General features: G+C 41.3%; 1 protein-coding gene and 1 long non-coding RNA gene across 9 annotated transcripts in view; one reads left to right on the forward strand and one right to left on the reverse strand.

Moving 5' to 3' along the window:
- Positions 1 to 7,676, reverse strand: part of LOC140485970 (uncharacterized) — a 60,276-nt gene extending 52,600 nt beyond the window's left edge. For all 4 annotated transcript variants that reach the window (XR_011962487.1, XR_011962486.1, XR_011962485.1 and 1 more), the window contains exon 1: positions 7,405 to 7,676. This is a non-coding gene — a long non-coding RNA (uncharacterized lncRNA). The remainder of the gene's footprint in view (positions 1 to 7,404) is intronic.
- Positions 6,882 to 21,222, forward strand: part of sncaip (synuclein, alpha interacting protein) — a 121,487-nt gene continuing 107,146 nt past the window's right edge. Inside the window, exon 1 of one of the 5 annotated variants that reach the window (XM_072584356.1) lies at positions 6,882 to 7,254. The gene's annotated coding sequence lies outside the window, so the exon portion shown is untranslated. Of the gene's footprint in view, positions 7,255 to 7,352; positions 7,419 to 7,610; positions 7,773 to 7,800; positions 7,922 to 8,356; positions 8,377 to 21,222 lie in introns of those variants that run through there. The other 4 variants (XM_072584349.1, XM_072584342.1, XM_072584361.1 and 1 more) reach the window with 4 other exon arrangements.

The following is a 21,222-nucleotide window of genomic DNA, read 5'->3' on the forward strand; positions in this document are numbered from 1 at the left end:
CAATGGACTGGATAGAGTGCAGTAAAATGGCAAAGAAATTCAATCCAGAAAATTGTGAAGTAATGTTTTTGGAAAAGACAAACATGGCAAAGTAATACACAGATGGCAGAATTCTTAGAACTATAGAGAATCTTCGGAGTCTATATCTACAGATGCCTTAGAACGATAGAGAATCTTCGGAGTCTATATCTACAGATGCCTGAAGAGAGCAGGACCGGCAAGTAAGGCAGAATCTTTCCTTTATTGGCTGAGGCCTAGATCAGGGACCTTAAACTTTTGGTTCTGGAAATCTGGCAGCTTTTTAACATCTTATTTGCATCTCCCAATCTTTTCAATCTGGATTGCATTAACATGAAAAGAGCCCAAAAAACATTCAGTCAAAAAGAGCAGAGCTGTGTTTTATTGTGGGGTGAAAAGACTAATCATTATGTTGAACGTCTCCGTTTAAATTATCATCTTAACGAGAAAACATCATTATGCTTAAATAAGCCTGTCTGAGTGGTATATCTGTACCACGGTTATAAATTATGTCTTTGGTTTGGAGAAGAGGTTTTCAGTTTGCAATTTCTTTAAAATAGTTTAAATTATAAATTATAATGAATATGCTATTAGAGGTTTTTCTTAATCATGTGACGCCATAGCTGAAAACATTGTTAATTCAACACAGTTCAAGTTAATGCTCTTTTAAAGTTGACTTTACTGGTAAAATAGTAAAATAAAAACATTATAATTCAGAGTGAGCTCTATATTTATTTGATTTTTTTTATACTGATACATAAACTTAATCCACATATTTTATCATAAGCAACATAAGCACTTTAGCAGAAACATTTGGCAAAATGCTAAGTACTTAGTTTAGAAATAATAATTCTTCATCTTGCAACACTTTTTATTTAGGATTTTGTTTTTAAGAAGAATCTTCCGGGAAAAATAGTTGCCAAACCAATAAGCAGGGCAGTTACATTAGAGCTGTATAAAACACCAATCAGTACATAGTTAAAACACTACAAATGGTTCTGGTAGTCGCAGTTTAGGAAGAATATGATAACTTTAGAGAGTATGCAGAAGACGATGAGTTTTAGCTATAATGAGATTGAATCCACTATGGTTGTTTTATTTACATAGAATAATACAGCACAGTATAGGCCCATCATTCCTTGATGTTGTGCCAGCCTTCTATCCCACTCTAAGATCAAACTTACCTATGTACCCTTCATTGTTCTATCTTCCATGTGCCTATCTAAAAGTCGCTTAAATGTCCCTAATGTATCTGACGCAACAATGACTGCTGGCAGTGCATTTCATGCACCCAGCACTCCCTATGTAAAGAACCTACCTCTGACATCTACTGTAAACCTTCCTCCAATTACCTTAAAATTAAGTCCCCTCATGATAGATGTTTCCGCCATGGGAAAAAGTCTCTGGCTATCCACTCTGTCTATGCCTCTGAACGTCTTGTACACCTCTACGAAGTCACTTCTCATCCTTCTTCACTCCAATAAGAAAAGCCCTAGCTCCCTCAATCTTTCTTCATAAGACATGCCCTCCAGTACAGGCAGCATCCTATCTTCATCACCCTCTCTAAAGCTTCCTATAATGAGGCGACCAGAACTGAACATAGTATTCCAAGTGTGGTCTAACCAGGAGTCTTATAGAGCTGCAGCATAACCTCACCGTTCTTAAACTCAATCCCCCAGCTAATGAAAGCCAACACACCATACACCTTCTCAATAACCCTACTAACTTGGGTGGCAACTTTGTGGGATTCATGGATGTGGACTCCAAGATCTCTCTGTTCCTCAACACTGCCAAGAAGCCTACCTATATTCTGCATTCAAATTCAATCCTCCAAAGTGAATCAATTCAGACTTTTCCAGGTTGAACTTCATCTGCCACTTGTCAGGCCAATTTTGCATCCTGTCAATGTCCAGTTGCAAGCTACAACAGCCCTCCACACTATCCACTCCTCCAGCAACTTTTGTGTCATTGGCAAACTACAGCCAGATTTCCCTGTATCCCATGCTCCTTACTTTCTGAATGATCCTACCATGGGGAACCTTACCAAATGCCTTGCTAAAATCCATGTATACCACATCCACTGCTCTTTTTTTAAATCAACACGTTTTGTCCCATCTGCAAAGAATTAAATAAGGTTGTGAGGCGTGACCTGGCCTTCACAAAGCCATGCTGACTATCTCTAATCAAACTATGGTTTTCTAAGTAATTATAAATCCCGTGTCTCAGAATCCTCTCCAACACTTTTCCTACCACAGATGTAAGACTGACTGGTCTGCAATTCCCAGGATTATCCCTATTCCCTTTCTTGAACAAGCAAATAACAATTGCCACCCTCCAAACATCTGGCACTACTCCAATGGACAGTGAGGATGCAAAGATCATCACCAAAGGCACAGCAATCTCTTTCCGCGCCCCCTGTAGTAACTTAGGGTATATCCCGTCTGGCTCAGGGAACTTTTCAAAATTTTCAGCACATCCTCCTTCTTAACATCAGCCTGTTCGAGCACAACAGTCTGTTTCACACTGTCCTCAGAAATGTCAAAATCCCTCTCAGTAGTGAATACAGAAGCAATGTGTTCATTAAGGACCTCCCCTACCTCCTCTGACTTCAAGCACAAGTTCCCTCCACAATCCCTGATCAGCCGTACCTTCACTCTGGCTATACTCTTGTTCCTCACACAAGTGTAGAATGCCTTCAACTTTTCCTTAACCCTACCTGTTAAAGCTTTTCTCATGCTCCCTTCTAGTTCTTCAGTTCCTTCCTGGCTAACTTGTAACCCACTAGAATGCTGTTTAATCCTTGCCTCCTCAACCTTCTTCCTCTTGACTAGATGTTCCACATCCCTTGTCACCTTCTTTAAACCTACCATGCATTCCTTGCCTCAATGGGACAACTGAACCACTATCAGCAAGTGCTTCCTAAACAAACTCCACATTTCTGTCGCGTATTTTCCTGAGAAAGTCTGTTCCCAATTTAGACGCCCAGTTCCTGCCTAATAGCATTGTAATTCCCCTTCCCCCAATTAAATACTTTCCCATACCATCTGCTTCTATCCCTCTCCATGAGTAAAGGTCAGGGAGTTGTGACCACTATCACCCAAATGCTCTCCCACCAAGAGATCTAACACCTGGCATTGTTTGTTGCCAAGCATCAAATCCAATATGGCCTCCCCTCTAGTCAGCCTAGCTACATATTGAGTCAGGAACCCTTCCTGAACACACCTGACAAAAACTGCTCCATCCAAACTAATTGAACTAAGAATGTTCTAATCAATATTAGGGAAGTTAAAGTTACCCATGACAACAACCCTGTTACTTCTGCACCTTTCCAAAACCTGCCTTCCAATCTGCTCCTTCATGTCTTTGTTGCTACTGTGAGGTCTGCAGAAAACTCCCAATAAAGTAACTACTCCTTTCCTGTTTTTGACTTCCACCCTTATTGACTTTGTAGAGAAACCCTCCTAAATGACCTCCCTTTCTGCAGCTGTGATAGTATCCCTGACTAGCAATGCCACTCCTCCACCTTTTACCTCCCCCTGTATTCCTTTTGAAACATCTAAACCCTTGGACATCCAACAATCATTCCTGCCCCTGTGATATCGAAGTTTCTGTATTGGCCACAACATCATAGTTCCAAGTACTGATCCATGCTCCACATTCATCGCCCTTATTCCTGATACTTCTTGCGTTAAAATAGCCAAATTTCAACCCATCACACTGACTGCACCTTTGCCCTATCAAGTGTCTGTCCCTCTTCACAGACTCTCTGCACACTGTACCTGGCTGTTCAGTACCTACACTACATTATCTGATCCATAGCTCTGGTTCTCACCCCCTGCTAATCTAGTTTCAAACCTCCCGAAGAGCTTTAGCAAACCTCATGTCCAGAATATTGATGCCCCTCCAGTTCAGGTCTTTCTTGTAAAGGTCCCACCTTCCCCAAAAGATATCCCATTGATCCACATATCTGAAGCCCCCCTCCCCCCACTCTCCTACACCAGCCCTGCAGCCACGTGTTCAGCTGCATGCGCTACTCCTAGCCTCACTAGCACAAGACACCAGTAGCAATCCTGAGATTATGACTCTGTTCACCCTGCCTTCTAGCTTCCAACCTGCCTAGTTTCTCTTTACAGGTCCTCACCCCGTTCCCTAGCTATGTCATTGGTATAAAAGTGTACCACGACTTTTGGATGCTCACCCTCCCTCTTAAGAATCCTGTAGACTCAATCCGATACATCCCAAACCCTAGCACCCTGAAGGCAACATGCCATCTCAGAATCTCATTTGCGAAGGAGCTGGAGGGAAAAGTTATTTAATACGCAGAAAATTATGAGGCAAGCCTAGACAGCCTGCATAAAATGAACATATTTCCCATTCAAAGCTCCATAATGAGAGCCTATAGATTTGAAAGTATTTGATTCAAAGGTTCCATGTGAGTTTATGTGTATTTTTCTCACTGAGATAGCAGTGTGGATCTGGGAATCTCTGCAAAACCCGAACACAGCATTTTAAAAAACCTGGGAATGCACTGGAGGTGCTGTAACCTACTGGGCTGCAGACCAAGAAATGGAACATGGGATTAGATTTGAAAACTTTTTCCTGCTCGCACAGACCAAATGGGTTGAATGGCACGTTTCTTTGCCATTTTACTTTCAAAATCTGTTTTGAATTCCCTCCACCTTGAAAATAAGCTAGAACTTTTTTCAAATGGTCTTGTTAACTTATCTTTGAGGAGAAAGTGAGGACTGCAGATGCTGGAGATCAGAGCTGAAAATGTGTTGCTGGAAAAGCGCAGCAGGTCAGGCAGCATCCAAGGAGCAGGAGAATCGAAGTTTCAGGCATGAGCCCTTCTTCAGGAATGAGGAAAGTGTGTCCAGTAGGACTTGAGGGACGGGCTTTGGAAATGCGATAGGTGGAAGGAGGTCAAGGTGAGGGTGATAGGCCGGAGTGGGGTGGGGGCGGAGAAGTCAGGAAGAAGATTGCAGGTTAGAAAGGCGGTGCTGAGTTCGAGGGATTTGACTGAGACAAGGTGGGGAGAGGGGAAATGAGGAAACTGGAGAAATCTGAGTTCATCCCTTGTGGTTGGAGGGTTCCTAGGCGGAAGATGAGGCGCCTCAATCTTCTTCCTGACCTCTCCGCCCCCACCTCCACTCCGGCCTATCACCCTCACCTTGACCTCCTTCCACCTATCGCATTTCCAATGCTCGTCCCCCAAGTCCCTCCTCCCTACCTTTTATCTTAGTCTGCTGGACACACTTTCCTCATTCCTGAAGAAGGGCTCATGCCCGAAATGTCGATTCCCCTTTGTTAACTTATCTAGCTACTTTCTCTATATGAAAACTTAGATCTCTTTGTGCTTCTACTCCAGTTGGACACTTACTTTCCAGAATGCATGTGTGCTTATTCCATATACCTCTCACAATCATCTTTATTGAAAATACATCAATTTGACTAAGCTTTTCCAACTGATTTTGTATCCTTCAGGTTTGCATTCATTTTCTTATTGTGAAGTGTTTTGAGAAATGTTCAATATTAAAAGTAATAAAAATGGATATTACTGTCATCATCACTAATGTTTAGGCTATACACTTTTGATTTTGTAAATATTATGTAAGTAAATAAACTTCAACTAGTTCAACACCATGACCAAGATCTCTGATTTTTTTAAATGCAAATTTTAACTTTTAATGAGAAAACATGAGTAAACTTCCAGAACCCTAAATAAAAACAAAATTTGACTTAGTTGGTCAACATCAACCAATCTCTAACTGCAAACAGAATGCAGTCTCCAAAGTAAAACTAAAAGCTCATGCAATAAATATAAAATTTGAGCTATTCAGTTAATCATAAATCAGCACCCTGGTCAGGATTTACAGTTCGAGAGAGCAAACAATGACATGAAAAAACAGCTGAAAAGAAGGAAATGTCATTATTTTATTATTACTTCTAGTATTTATTACATTGATAACATTTAGGTTACTTATTTTAATATACACTGGACAGAATTTTTTTAACTAAAAGTCAAAAAAATCTTTAAAGTCAAATTCCCAAAAATTGCAGTTGATTATTCTTTGTACTATATTCGAAATTTGTTCATCACTAAATTGTTTCTGAAAAATACATTCTATCAAAATATACATACACAGGTTTGATAAAGGTATCCAAAATCTTGAAAGGTTATAATAGAATGAATAAGATGCTATTCCCAGTGGCAAAATAAATAATCAGTTGCTGGAGGATTTAGATTTAGTGTCCGATTCACGCACACAAAGTAAGACGATGAGACTTTTTTTTACGCAGCAAGTTGCTGTGATCTAGTACGAACGTTGAAAGTAGTTTCAATTAGAACATTCATTTTAAAAATCAGATAAATAGTTGAAGGAGAGAGAAAAAAAACGCGATAGAGCAGGGGGATTAAACTAGTTGGATTTCTCAACTCAAGAGCTGTAACGGGCATTATGGGCCGAAAGGTTTCGCACAACGAAAGTACAAATCTCAATGACCAGCTTCCGGGATAGGTGCTGTCTGCTGGAGCCACTGGATCTCCAATTCAGTCCAGGTACTGCCGTCCTCAGTAGTAGGTAAACCCTATACAGCACTAAGGACAGGAACCTCCTGCGGTTTTGAATGTTGAATCCTCGTCATCAGTGGAGCCGCCGGCTGAGAGTGATCATCCACTACCAGAGGTGCCCTTACAACAACAGCCAGAAATCTTAACGCCCTCCCTCTTGTGCCCCCACGGTACCAAAAGGAGCTGGGACCCCCCCTCCCCCCCATGTACTGCTCAAATGAGTCAAGAGCACTGTCCCTGTGGCCGGCTCCCCCTCCCCCCCCCCCCCCCCCCCACACACCCCATCCCGCTGTGTCGCTGCCTCCGTTACAACCGGCCCCACGGTCGGCGCAAAATTCCCGAGCTCAACGAGGCCGCCAGCAGGGCCCCATACTCAAAATCGGGCAAGTTTCCAGCGGGGTGGGGGGAGGGATGGCTTCCCCACATCTCATGAACAATCCGCTAGCCCGCTCCTGCTTCCCTCCATCGGGGCCTATGTATCTTGCTCGCGTGTAACGGAGCTCTTTAGAAATAAAACCGAAAGGACAGGCGGAACACCATTCACTATCTGAACCCGCCCGCCGCTGGCTGTGAGACCACTCGTTCTTACAAAGAGGGAAAGTTTGCAGATGGATAATCCGCACAGCCACGGACTGGAGGGAATCTCACTTGGGCTGGCACGAAAGGTGGGGGCCGACCTCGGGGCGGGGCTCGCTCCCTGGGAGGGGGCGGGTGGAATCGGGAGCGGAGCGCGCGAGGAAAGAAGGAGGGAGAGAGGGAGGGAGGGACGGGGCGGTGGGAAAGAGAAACCTCCAGGAATAACGGTAACAGCTCACCTGCGGCGGCAGCGGTAAGGATCCAGCCTCATTCCGTTAGCGCGGTAACAGGAAGAGCCGTTTGAAGTTCGAACACGGGTTCGGATTCTCTCCCTTTATTGTTGGAACCGTTTACCGTTAGGAACGATGAAGATAATCGTTTCCGAACTTCAAACAAAGGAGCGGGGGCGGGATCTGTCACCCTGCCCTTGTCGCTCTCTGAGTGGCCATTGGCTAGCGGCTGGCAATTTTGCTCATTGATTGGCTAGTTAGCCTATCAATCGGCCGGGGCTCGGGGTTGATGTGGTTGAACCGAGAAGGTGAAGTGTAGAGTCCGCGGCCGGACCCAGACTGATCAATATCTCCGAGTAAACCCCTTGCGAGAAACGGTGAGCGACTGCGGAACGAGAGGCTGCAGTGGCGAGCAGGTCTGGGTGTACACTCCGGGTCGGGAAGCAGGGCCGGGTTGCTCAATAACCTGTCACCACCCCGCTCCCTGTGCTGGGAGGGCAGCACTCGGTCCCGGGGGTCGGTGGAGGTGAGTGGCTGCTGCTTTATCGGTGTGTAGTCAGGTCCTACCCAGATGGGAAACAGGGGCGGGTGGGCTAAGCAACACTGACTGGAGACGGTGAACCGCAGGCTGGATCGATTGTGAGAGAATTGGAAAAGACCCTTTACAGCTTAGTTTCACTGGTGTCTGAGATCTCCCCAGAGGAGAAAGCAAGCGTACACTCGGGACATTGGTCACTTATGTTGATGGTCTTGTGCAAAATTTGCTGGATTTAACTGAGGAATAGCGCACGAAATGCATGCACTTCTATATTTGCATACAGTTTGTTAATATCCAAGTAGACATCCAACGATTTAGATCAGGGGACCAGACTTGCAGACAATACCACAAATGCGATTTATGATACGTGATTATGAGGACCAGAGACTATTGTATTCGGTAACATTGGGCGAAAGGAGTGAAGCAATCTCAGCAAACTTAAGGTAGGCAAGACAACTATAGTCTGAGTGAATCTAAGTATTATAGAAAACAAGAGTATTTTGGTTTTCATTCACGAGATATTGGAAGAAGGATCTAACGTGAATAAGGCTGTAATTAGCATGCTGATGATACTGGGTTCTCAGGCAAGATATGCAAAATATAAAAATCAAAATGTAGTATAAACCTATATAAAACTTCAGTAAAATCTCATTTGGACTATGTGTACGATTTTGAGCTCCACATATAGTGAAATGGTACTGTGATAATGAGGCACTACGATTCTGCCTGGTATCAGGAAATACAAGTTCAAAAACAATACAAAGCAAATACTGTGAATGCTAGAGAGAGGTGAACAGTATTAGCATTTTGGATTGATGTCAGTTCTTAAAGATCACTAACCTGAAATATGAGCTCTTTCTTCCTTGAATACAAACTATTTGATCCTGCATTTAAGTGTTCTGTTTCTGTTTAAGAGTTGGAACTGCTTTCATTAGAAAGGAAGATTGAGGGGTGTTTAGAGCAGTGTTTAAAATTATGAATGGATGGGACAGGGTAGAATGTTTTTATGTTTTGGCAGGTGTAGAGTTACAGGAAATAGACTAAATACATAGAATTGTTTTGGAGAGGGTTGTGAAGCTTTGAAACATGATTCTGGATTAGTGGTGCTGGAAGAGCACAGCAGTTCAGGCAGCATCCGAGGAGCTAAGCTTTGAAACATGTTTAACAATTGAAGCACTAAAAATTACATTTAAAAGCAGGTTAAATATATGAAGGAAATAAATATGGAAAGTGGGTGAACTACGATCTCTGGAGACAGAGAGTGTCAATATAGATTGGATGGGCTAAATCGATCTGTTTTGTTACAATTTCTATGTAACTCCATAGAAAGCAAATGCAATTTAATTTCTCACAGTCATATTCTGCAAACAGCAGAGATAAAATACTAGTTAATTGACCTTGATGGTTGGACAAATTGCTGAAATCGCACATTTAAAAAAGAATTAAATGAATTATTTACTTTTAATGAGTACCATTTGCAATTCTAAGATGGTTGAGCATGCTCTACAATCAACAAAGTAATTGTAAAGTGCAATGGAATACTTTACTTTCAGTCAGATTCAGTTAATGGAATGTCATCAAGTGTACACCTTGCATGTATTTCCATGTGGCTAGAAAACAAGTATTGTTAATTGACACTGATTTGTTTTATTATTATAACATGTATCTAGTTTCAATGAAAAGTTTTGTTTTGTGTGCAGTATAGGCAGGTCATAACATACAATGATCGTAGGGTGATTGAACAGAATGAGGAATACAGAGTTATAGCTGCAAAATAGTTGCATAAAACCCAAGATCAAAATTAGATTTAAAATTTGAGAGGTCCATTCAAAAGTCTAATAACAGCGGGGAGGAAGCTGTTCTTTAACCTGTTGGTATGTGTGTTTAAACTTTTGTATCTCTCCCTGATGGAAGAACTTGAAGAGATTATAACTGGAGTGGGAAGAGTCTTTGATGATGTTGGCTGCCTTTCCAAGGCAGTGAGAAGTATAAATGGAGTCGATGGATGGAAGTTTGGGTTGCATGATGGAATGGGCTGTGTTTCTTACGGTCTTGGATAGAGTAGTTGCCTTACCAAGCTGTAATGCTTCCAGATAGAATGTTTTCTGTGATGCATCTATAAACGTTGGTGAGAGTCCTTATGGACATACCAAATTTCCTTACTTTCCTGAGGAAGAAGAGGCATTGTTGTGCCTTCTTGACTGTTGCATCAATGTGGGTGGTCCAGGATAGATCGTTAGTGATCATCACTTCTAGGAACTTGACGCTTTCGTCCATCTCCACCTCAGCTCCATTGGTGTCGATAGGGTGGTGCCCTCCTTCTTTCTTCCTGAAGTCGATGATCAACTCTTCAGTTTTGCTGATGTTGAGGGAGAGATCTTTACACCACACCACCAACCATTCTATCTCATCATTGTTTGATATCCAACCTACAATGGTGGTGTCATCAGCGCACTGGTAGTTGGGGTTTGGCCAAATATTTGTATGAGTACAAGGAGTACAGTAGAGGGCTGAGTATGTTGGTGTTGAGGATTGATGTGGAGCAGGTGCTGTTATCTGTCTTTACTGCTTGCGATCAATGGGTCAGGAAGTCGAGGATCCAGTTACAGAACGGGGAGCAGAGACATAGGTCTCTGAGTTTGGAGATTAGTTTGGTTGGGATTATAATGTTGAAGGAGGAGCTGTAGTCAATAGGTATCCTTATTATTCACATATTCCAGAGATGAATGTAGGGCTAGGGAGATGGTGTGTGCCATGAACCTGTTGCATAGGTAGGCAAATTGCAGGGGATCGAGGCAGGCTGGGAAGCTAGTGATGATATGAACCATGACTAACCTCTCAAAGCAATTCAGAATTATGGAAAGTCAGAGCCACTGGATGGTAGTCATTGAGGCATGTTGCATATAAGTATTTGAATGCAGTGCAGCAGTAAGTGTGGCACCAGCACATGTATTCACAAAATGATTACGAATACGATAAGAATTTAACATATCCTTTTTCTCTAAAAGCAAAACTTCTCCATATCGCTATAACTGTTCCATTCATTAACATTTTTTTAAATCTAAAGATTTAACAATTGACAAATAAACTGAATCTCTTTTGTAGCTGATTTTCTTCTAAAAAATATTCATGGTATTTTAGATGATAGAATGTTGTGCTCTTCCATCCCTTGGAGTGTTCTTTCAAGTTTTCCTTTTAGTCTATTGGTACTTTACATAGAGGATACATTACTGGTCTACAGCAATGTGATCCTCAAAAACTTATATAAGTATCCAACCACTTCATCAAAATGCTCTTGATACATTTGTATTAAATATTTCATCTTTATGATTGGAAGCAGCTTTTTAATGGATGTACTGCCTCCAATCCTCAGTGTTACTGTCTGAAAGATCGCTAATATGAAATATTAATTCTGTCTCTTGATATTGCTTGACCTTCTCTTCTCATGGTTTACTGAGCCAAGCCTCATCTCTTTGCAACTGCTGAAACACAGGATAGCAGGGTGAGCCTTTTCAGCAATAAAGAACATGCAATTAATGACACCTTTTGGGTAGCTAACATCCTTGTCTGTAATTTCAAGTACTTCGGTAATGTCTATCGCCTACAATCTTGTGAACTTGTGCTTTCCGATCAAATTAAGTGAGCTGCTGTCGCAGCCTTAATCTATCTCGAGTTCATATGTTCTGGCTGCAGTTTCAATCTTGGTGATGTTAGGAAATCATCAACAGACTCACCTGGTTCCTTTTTCAGGCCATGAAATTTGAGTACATCTGATGATTCATTTTTGGATGGAGATAAGTGCTGAAGGTTTTAAAGCTTTTTGTTTGGATTTTTAAACTTTCAACTTAACTTTCAAATGTTAAACACATCTAACCCTTTCTTTCCGGCCCTTTAAATGAAGTAGCTGACCTTTCCCTCTTGAGCCTGCTCTGCCATTCAGTAAGATCATGGGTGATCGGATTGTAACTTCAACTCTACTACAATCCTGCATATCCCTGATAATCTTTCACCCCCTTTGTAATCTACAATCTACCTACGTCTGACTTAAAAAATATTTAAATATTTTGCATTCACTGTGTTTTGAGGGAGGGAATTTCAATAACCACCAACTCTAAGAAAAAAATGAATGCCTTCTCTTTTGTATTAAAGGGGCGACACCACCCTAGTTCTAGGTTCTACCAAAGGAGGAAACATCCTTTGATATCCAATTAGTCAAGTCTCCTCAGGATCTTATCTGTTTCAATTAAGTCAAACTCCAGATGAAAGGAGTCTAGCGTTTGCATATGAAGAAATCCATTCATTCTATGTATTTGTGTAGAAACCTTCTCTGAACTACTTCCAATGCATTAACATCCTTATGCAAGTACGGTGATCAGTACTGTATATTGTACTCCAGATGTGGTCTTGCCAGTGCCCTGTATAATTGGAATATAGCTTCCCAATTCTTGCATTCAGTTCCCCTTGCAGTAAATCATAATATTCTATTAGATTTCCTGATTACTTTCTGTACTTCATACTAAACTTCTGTGATTCATGCACTAGGGAACCCAGATCACTGCATGTCAGAGCTCTGCAACCTCTCTCAATTTAGATGGCTAGTGCATTTTAGAAAGGTACTGACTGTTAGTCTACATTTCTGTTTAAACTTCTCAATGTCTTTACTGCATTGTCAAAACCCAGCTGACCATGGGCTGATGATGTGTTCATTACCATGATCACAGTCATTTCATTTTCAACGATTGATCCAATTTTTCTCTGGTACTAATTTGGGTTGATTTTACAATCTAAACAAACAGTTATAATTGCAGATGTTACATAAATCTATTGATTGACTATCCATCAACCAGACACAATTGTTGAATGTGCCTCATTCAGAAACAGATAGATTCCTCAAGAACATTTGCAGCATTTTGAAAGGAAATAACGATTGTCTGAAATTAGTCAAGGATATCAGCCCATCTTGCCTGCATAACCTGGAGTTCATGTTTGACCCGTTCTATCATTGATAAAAAGTACACGAGGGCAAATGTTTTCATCTTGCACTTGTCAGAAACAAAACAGAAATTACAGGAAATGCTCAACAAGTCAACAGCATCTGTGGAGAGAAATCAGAATTAACGTTTCAGTTCAAATGACCCTTCCTCAGCATAGATCCTTCCAGACCTGCTGAGCTTTGAAAAGAAACAACTCTCAAGTATGAGAAGATGTTGATTGGCTGGATTCTATACAGTATAGAGATTCACCAGAACTGTTGACTGTATTCAAATCAGGCAATTCAACTCTTGATTAGTCAAGTTGTTGCTATAAGGTTGCAGTGGATATTGGGCTGTTTCCATAGCTATTTCCTCAATGAAAAAGGTGCACTGTGTGGACATATTCCTTTTACCAACAAGAAACAGGACCCTTGGTGAATAAATGTAACTTCTAGCATGTGCAAGTACGACATAGTAAGTCCAATCGACAATCCAAAATTGGTACAGTAGCGCCTCGGCATACAAACGGCCCCGTTCGCGAACAAATCGGTTTACGAACAGGATTGTACATAAAATTTTGCTTCAATGTACGTATGAAATTCGAGGTACGGACGAAGGTACGAACGCAAAAAGCCCGTGAGAGACCACATGGTTTCATTGTTCTGCTTTGCTACGTGCTTGTTGAACGCAAAAGCTCTCGGGCCCCGCGTGATCCCATTCAGTTAGTCTTTGGTGCGGTGCTGTGAACAGCCATCCAAGCATTCTTATGCTATCCGAGCAATGGGAAAAATTGATTCAGTTCGCGAACTTTTCGGTTTGCGAACCGGGTGCCGGAACGGATTAAGTTCATAAGTTGAGGCGCTACTGTATTTGGTATAATTCTTAGCACATTGAAGATTATACAGTATAAGTTGTTCAGTAGCAGAATTGCCTCTAATATTGGATACAATGTTCTGAGTTTTGCAAGCATAAACTGATTGGGCAAGGTTGGGAAGCTATTCACAGATGGTCAGAGAGAAGCCTCGTTTGATACGGTCCATTGGTAGGTGCAGTCTATGTATCTGGCATTACATCAATATTAAAGTTAATAAAACACATTACTAATTTATGTGACGGGCAAAGTGTCTTTTTGGCTTGATGGCAGCATTCTGTTAGTGAGAATACCACTTATGTTTACTGCAAAGTTGCATGATGAAATGGATAGCTTCACCCGTTTCTCCACATGTCTTGTTATAGAATTTATTTCAATGCCACCTGATGACTTATTTTTGACATGAAAATTGCCCTTTGTGAACTTATACAGACACACTTGTTCTTTGTTAGCCTAACCCAAGCAAACTGCCCAGTGACTAGAATTCTCAATCTTGGACCAGTTTTTAAATAAAACTTTAAACCATGTTTCATTAGAATGCTAAACTCTTTGAGGCTCAGTGTCGCAGTGACCAGATACTGAGGATTACAGCAGAGCTCTTGTTCGGACATTGTGCAAATTTTAATCTTCAGTCTTTGTTGAGCTTTCAAGCCCGTTGCCTTAAAAACCTTCATTCACATGCATAAACAACACAGCTGTTGACATAAAACTAAGGAGAATCTCGCATGTCCAATCTGTCTGCAGACCTGTTTATGTCTCCTGATAATCTTTCATACCATCATGAAAATTATGATAGTCTGCTATTCCAGCACTGGACTAGCAATCTCAGGGATTGTTCATTTGGCTAGTGGGGGGAAGTTAAATTCACTAAATCTAGTATTTTGTTGTTTAGCATCAGAAAGAAAAGTTAAGTTTGTCATTTTGAGGAAAGAATGCTACCAGGAAGGAATCCACAACCTGTCTGGTTCTATCTGGTCTGGCATACATGTAAACAAACCCACACTACATCTAGGAATGAGAAATAAATAACATTAGATTGTTTCCTCCACAACTCAAAATAAATGTTAAGAGTTGTTGTCTATCGTGTAAAGGGTGACTGCCCTAATGACTTCAAAGTGTTTGGACTCATGGATAGACAAATAGCACAAGAACATCATAAGTATGCCACATTAGAATGTGCCTCTGGTTGTCTGCAGGCATTTCAATTTTACAATTTCCACTTCTGCCTAAACTGCCAAAGGATTTTCACTATTTGAGAATGCCTTCTAGAATATCTTGCAAAATATCAATGTTCACCTTAGCTCAGTTCATAGTAATTTCATCTCTGACTGAGAAGGTTAAAATTCCACTGGAGGACATGTGCACAACAATTTGGGGGGGGGGGGGGGGGGGGGTTGGGAAATGGTTCACTCCAGTGCTGAGGGTGCAGTTTCTTTGAATGAGATGTTAAATCAAAGTCCTAATTGCCTTAGAATAGCACAAAAGATTCTGTGATGCAACAAAGGTTATCTGCAGACAGGTGGGAATGGGGAGAAATCAGATCTGCCATGATTTTAATCGAATGGCGAAACAAAGTGGCCTGTTTCTGCTTCAGATTCTCATAGCCATCATGTATGTGCCACTCAACAAAGATCTGATTACATAATCCTATTGTTCAGCTTTTGTCACATAACCCTGGAGGCTCTGGCCTCAAGTGCACATGTTCAAGTGTTAGGAGAGTCTCAGACTCCTACCACCCTCTGATTGAAACAAAGCTCTCCTCAAATCTCCTCTTATCCTTCTGCTATGCATGGTGGCTTAGTGGTTAGCACTGCTGCCTCACAGCACCCAGGTTCAGTTCCAGCCTTGGGCGGCTGTCCATTTGGAGTTTGCACATTCTCCCAGTGTCTGCGTGGGTTTCCTCCCACAGGCCAAAGATGTGCCGGTCAGGTGAATTGGCAATGTTAAATTGTCCGTAGTGTTAGGTGCATTAGTTAGAGGGAATTGGAGAATCTGTATGGACTTGTTGGGCCGAAGGGCCTGTTTCTACACTGTAGGGAATCTAATCTAATCTTAAATCTAGACTCTCTGGTTACTTATCCATCTACAAATAGAAAAGTGAATTCATATCCACCAGGTTTATGCTCTTTATAATCTTTAAAACATTTTATTAGTAAGCAACTCTAATCTGCCCAATCTTGCCCCATAGCTGAGTCCAGTCTTGGCAGCGTCCTGGAAATATCCTCTGCATCCTCTCTACAATCATACCCTTTCCATATCTGAAAGTGGCAGAACTGCATGCAGTTGTGGACTAAGTTGTGTTTTATACAGTTCAAGAATAACATCCTTGTTCTTGTACTGTGTGCCTTAGCTAATATAGACAAGTATACCGTATGCCTCCTTAAATACCTTTTCTACCTGCACTGCAACTTCAGGAATCAGGGACATGCACACAAATATTCCTGTGTCCTTTCTAGGATCTTACTATTCATTCTTTAATTATTTGTTGACTCATACCTTTCCCTTTTGAATTTCATTGGCTAGGAAGAGCAGTGGCAATCAGTCTGTTGATAACCTCCTACGATTTATGGCTATTCTCCTTCCCACTTACAACCCTACAAATATCATGTCATCCAGGACTTCTTGATCACATGCCCTACATTTAAATTTAAACCATTAACCTGATCAGGTGTATGCAGAACTTTGAGAGAAGATAGACAAGACATTGCTAGGCCCCTTGCTGAGATATTTGTAGTATCAGCAGCCATAGGTGAGGTGCCGGGCGACTGGAGGGTCGCTAATGTGGTACCATTATTTAAGAAAGGTGGTAAGGCAAAGCCAGGGAACGACAGACCAGTGAGCCTGAGGTCACTGTTGGGTAATTTGTTGGGAGAGATTTTGAAGGACAGGATTTAATAGTCAACATAGCTTTTTGCATAAGAAATAGTGTCTCACTAACTTGACTGAGTTTTTTGAAGAAGTGACAAAAAAGATTGATGAAGGCAATGTGGTAGATGTCTGTGTGGACTTCAGCAAGGTTAGATCACTTGGAATATAGAGGAGTTAGCTAATTGGGATTCAAAATTCTGCTTGAAGGTAAAAAGGTTTTTCAGACTGTAAGCCTGTGATCAGTGGTGTGACACAAGGATTGGTGCTGGGTCCACTCCATTGTGTCATTCATATTGGTTGTGAATATGGGAGGTATGGTTAGTAAGTTTGCTGATGAAGCCAAACTAGATGGTTTAGTGGACAGTGAAGAAGGTTATCTCAGACTGTAGTGGAACCATGATCAGGTGGGCTGATGGACTAAGGAGTTTAATTTAGATAAATGCGAGGTATTGCATTTTGGTAAGGCAAACCAGGGCAGGACTTGTGCAGTTAATGGTAGGGCTCTGGGGTGTGTTGCCAAACAGAGCCTTCGCAGTGCAGGTACATAGTGTGGTGAAGGCAGCGTTTGGCATGCTTGCCTTCATCAGTCATTGTATCGAGTATAGGAGTTGGTACATCACCTTGCAGCTTTACAGGACATTAAGGAGGGCACTTTTAGAATACTGTGTTCAATTCGGGTCTCCCTGCTACGGGAAAATTGTTAAAGGTTCAGAAAAGATTTACAAGAATGTTGCCAGGGTTGGAGGGTTTTAGCTATAAGAGAGAGAGGCTGGGGCTTTTTTCCCTGCAGTGTCAAAGCTAAGGGGTGAGTTTATAAAGGTTTATAAAATCATGTAGATCATGTATAGGGTGAATAGCCAAGGTCTTTTTCCCTGGGTTGGAGTGTCCAAAGCTAGAGGGCATAGGTTTATGGTGAGAGGGAAAAAGATTTCAAAGGACCCGAGGGACAACTTTTTCACCAGAGGAAGTGGTGGAAGTGGGTACAATTACGACATTTAAAGGCATCTGGTTGGTTACATGAATCAGAAGAGCTTAGAGGGATATGGGCCAAATGTTGGCAAATGGAACTAGATCAGTTTAGGGTATCTGGTAGGCACTGATAGATTGGAGAGAAGGGTCTGTTTCCATGCTGTATAACTCTATGTTCCTATTCACCAGAAATAGCAAAGCACCTGCAACAAGCCCTGCAGAACCCTACTGGAAACACAGACTTCCAGTCAGAAACATCTCTCTACCATTGCTCTCTGCTTCCTGCATCTTGGCCAACTTTGGATCTAAAGTACCACTTTGCCTTGGATTTCACGAGTTTTTTTTCTTGACCCGTCTGACTGGAGGGATCTTTACAAAAGCTTTGCTAAAGTTCACGTAGACCACATCAAATGCATTACACTCATCAACATCTTCAACCTGGTTACGTCCTCCAAAATTAACAAATTTAATTGAAGAAGGAAAGTAGTGTTTTAACAAATCCATCTGCCTGAGCCTAATTGATATGTGTTCCTCCTAATTTAGGTATGTTCTGTTCCTCAGAATTCTTCTAATAACTTCTGCATGACTGAGGTTAGACTAACTGCCTTGTATTTGTGATCCATCTCTTTATCCCTTTTGAAATAATAGCACAATTTTTAGAAAATCTCCAGTGCATTAGCTTCTCACCTTTGGCTAGAGGGTATTTGAAAATTACTGCAGAGGTCTCTGATATCTCTTCCCAGGCCTCCCTCAACAGCCTCATATTTAGCTCATCTCAGCCTGCAAATGTGTCCACTTAAGTCTGTTTAACCCTTTTGTACCACCTCTGTTGTGCTCGCTCCCTTAATTTCTCCTAATATTTTATAGTTCTCTACCCTGATCTGTCTGTCTGCATCATCCGTTCTCATTGTCAAAGTTCAATGCAAAGTATTCATTGAGGACTGTGCCCATTTCTCATAGGTCCCTATGCAACTATGGTAACTATTATCTCTCGTTTCCCCAGTTATTCTCTTGTTTTTTTAAAATATATTGATAAAAGCACCGAGTCTTCCTTTATTCTATCTGCCAACATTTTCTCATGCAGTCTCTTTACTTCCCTCATTTCCTTTTTTAAGATCCCCATGCACTTTTTATACTCCTTTTGGTATTTACTATAAATTTCTCTTTTTTCCAATCTTAACATTTATGGCCCTTGACATCTACAGTTCTCTAGTCTTGGTCCCATCCTTTGTCTTTATGGAAACACATTTGCCCTTTGCACACTCTATAGTCTTCTTTATCTTCCTCTACTCTAACACAATTTTGTCTGCCAGTAGCTGCTGTCAGTCCACTTGGGCCAAATTGTATCTAATGTTAATAAAATTAGCCTTTTCCCAATTTAAAACTTGTCCTTTCTGGAACTATCCTAAATCCTTCTAGTTAAAATTTTTCTAAGATTACAAAAGGGTCTTGATCAAATGGGTCAATAGGCTGAAGGAGGGTAGATGGAGTTCAACCTAGATAAATGCAAAGTATTGCATTTTGGTGCAACAAACAAGGATAGGCCTTATTCAGTTAATGATAGGGCCTTGTGTAGTATTGTAGAACAGAGGTGCATAATTCTTTAAAATTTACATCACATATAGACAGGATGGTTAAAAGGCATTTGACACACTTGCCTTCATTTCTCAGTCCTTAGAGTAAATGAGTTGGGACGTTATGTTGAGGTTGTACAGGATGTTAGTGAGGCCTCTTCTGGAATACTATGTCCAATTCTGGTCAGCCAGTTATAGGAAAGATATTATTAAGCTGGAGAGGGCTCAGAAGAGATTTACCAGGATGTTGCTGGGTAAAGAAAGGCTGGGACTTTTCACTGGAGTGTAGGAGGTTGATGAAAGTTTATAAAATAATGAGCCATAACTAGAGTTGATGGTAATTGTCTTTTCCTTAAGATGGGAAATGTCAACAGTGGGAAGCAATTTTTAAGGTGAGAGGAGAGAGATTTTAAAAAAAGATATGAGGCAATTTTTTTTTACAGAGGGTGGTTTGCATGTCAAATGAACTTCCTGAGGAAGTGATGGATGCAGGTACAATTACAAGACATTTGGATGGATACATGAATAGGAAAAATTTGGAGAGATATGGGCCTGGGGCAGGCAGGTGGGACGAGTTTAGTTTGTGATTACGTTCAGCATGGACTAATTGAATCAATAGGGTCTGTTTCTGTGCTGTATGACTTGTTGGCTCCATAAGATGGTGGTGGAGTAGCGCTTCTGAGGCTAGGGCTCATTTGCCTTTCTTTTAATTTCTATTCTTTATTCCCTCTTTTTTTTTCCACCCTCTTCTATTTTATTTTACTTACATCTTGGTGAAGAGCACAGTTGCAGCGGTGAGTGGACCCAGCAGTGCAGAGTCGGAGCAGTGGTATTGGAGGCAATTTTGGGTTTTTGGCGGCTTCTGCATCGTTGTGATGGGCCTAGTGTTGACTCGTGGCTGCTGCTGCAGAAGAAAGTTTGGGTTCTTGGTGGCATCTGCTTCAAGTACAGATTGATGGAGGTGGCGGCAGAAGCAAGTTGGAGCCATTTACGAGACACGGTGGCATCAACAACAGGTGGATTGGCGAGTTGGACCCAAAGCAAATTAGTGGTGGTAGCATAGTCACATTTGGACTGGTTCTGTAACCGGCAGCACCTGTATTGGTGAGATTCAGCAAGCCCTTATAGCAGTGAGGGTACTAGTTGAGGTAAGGTGGCACTGAACTTTCATTCCATCTGTGGTAATGTGGTGAAGGGGACTCGTGCTTGGCCACCAGATCCATGGCCCATTACAGAGCACTTAAGAAGAAGGTCTATAAAGTTGGACACTTTCTTTATTTCTTCATTTTTCTGCGTTTAAATTTTTTTAAAAATCTGTGTTAGTGGCATCACTATACAACACTATTTTGTAACAAAATACACATGGCAATAAACATAATGAAATCAAATGAAACGAGTTATGGTAGTTATGTCCAAACCGCACCTTCTACCAACCTGGTTATCCTTTGCAAATATTATGAGCAGAGCCATCCCCTTCCTTGTGATGTTTCTACAGACTGGCTAAAAATTTTTTCTGAATGCAATTTAAGAATTTTGTTCTGTCTCCAACATGCACACTAAAACCAGTTAATATATGGGCAGATAAAATCTACTCCTATTACTGGCTTTTTATTCTTACGCTTCTCTGAAATTTGATAGTCTGTTTCTCTTTTTGATTATTCAGACGCCGATAGTGCATACCCAACAGCATATTTACCCTTTGTGTTTTAAACTTCTACTCATATAGCCTCATCTGATTATCTTCCTAGATATCACCCTTCCTCACTGCTATAATTTATTCCTGATCAGTGTTGCAACCCTCCCCTCCTTATCAATCGATCTTACCTGATTCCCCTATAATCAGGAATCTTGAGTTGTTAATCCTGCCCGTCTTTCTGTCAAGTCTCAGTTATAGCTATACGGTCGTATCCCAATATGAACCTTCAGTTCCTGTCTATTTCTCAGTCTCCTTGCTTTAAAACATATTCCAGTTAACCTTGGTAAACTCATATCTTCCTCAGCTAGACTTGGTTTCCTTTGCCTTCCAGAAAGGCT

This window comes from Chiloscyllium punctatum, chromosome 2 (assembly GCF_047496795.1).
Source record: "Chiloscyllium punctatum isolate Juve2018m chromosome 2, sChiPun1.3, whole genome shotgun sequence".
NCBI lineage: Eukaryota > Metazoa > Chordata > Chondrichthyes > Orectolobiformes > Hemiscylliidae > Chiloscyllium > Chiloscyllium punctatum.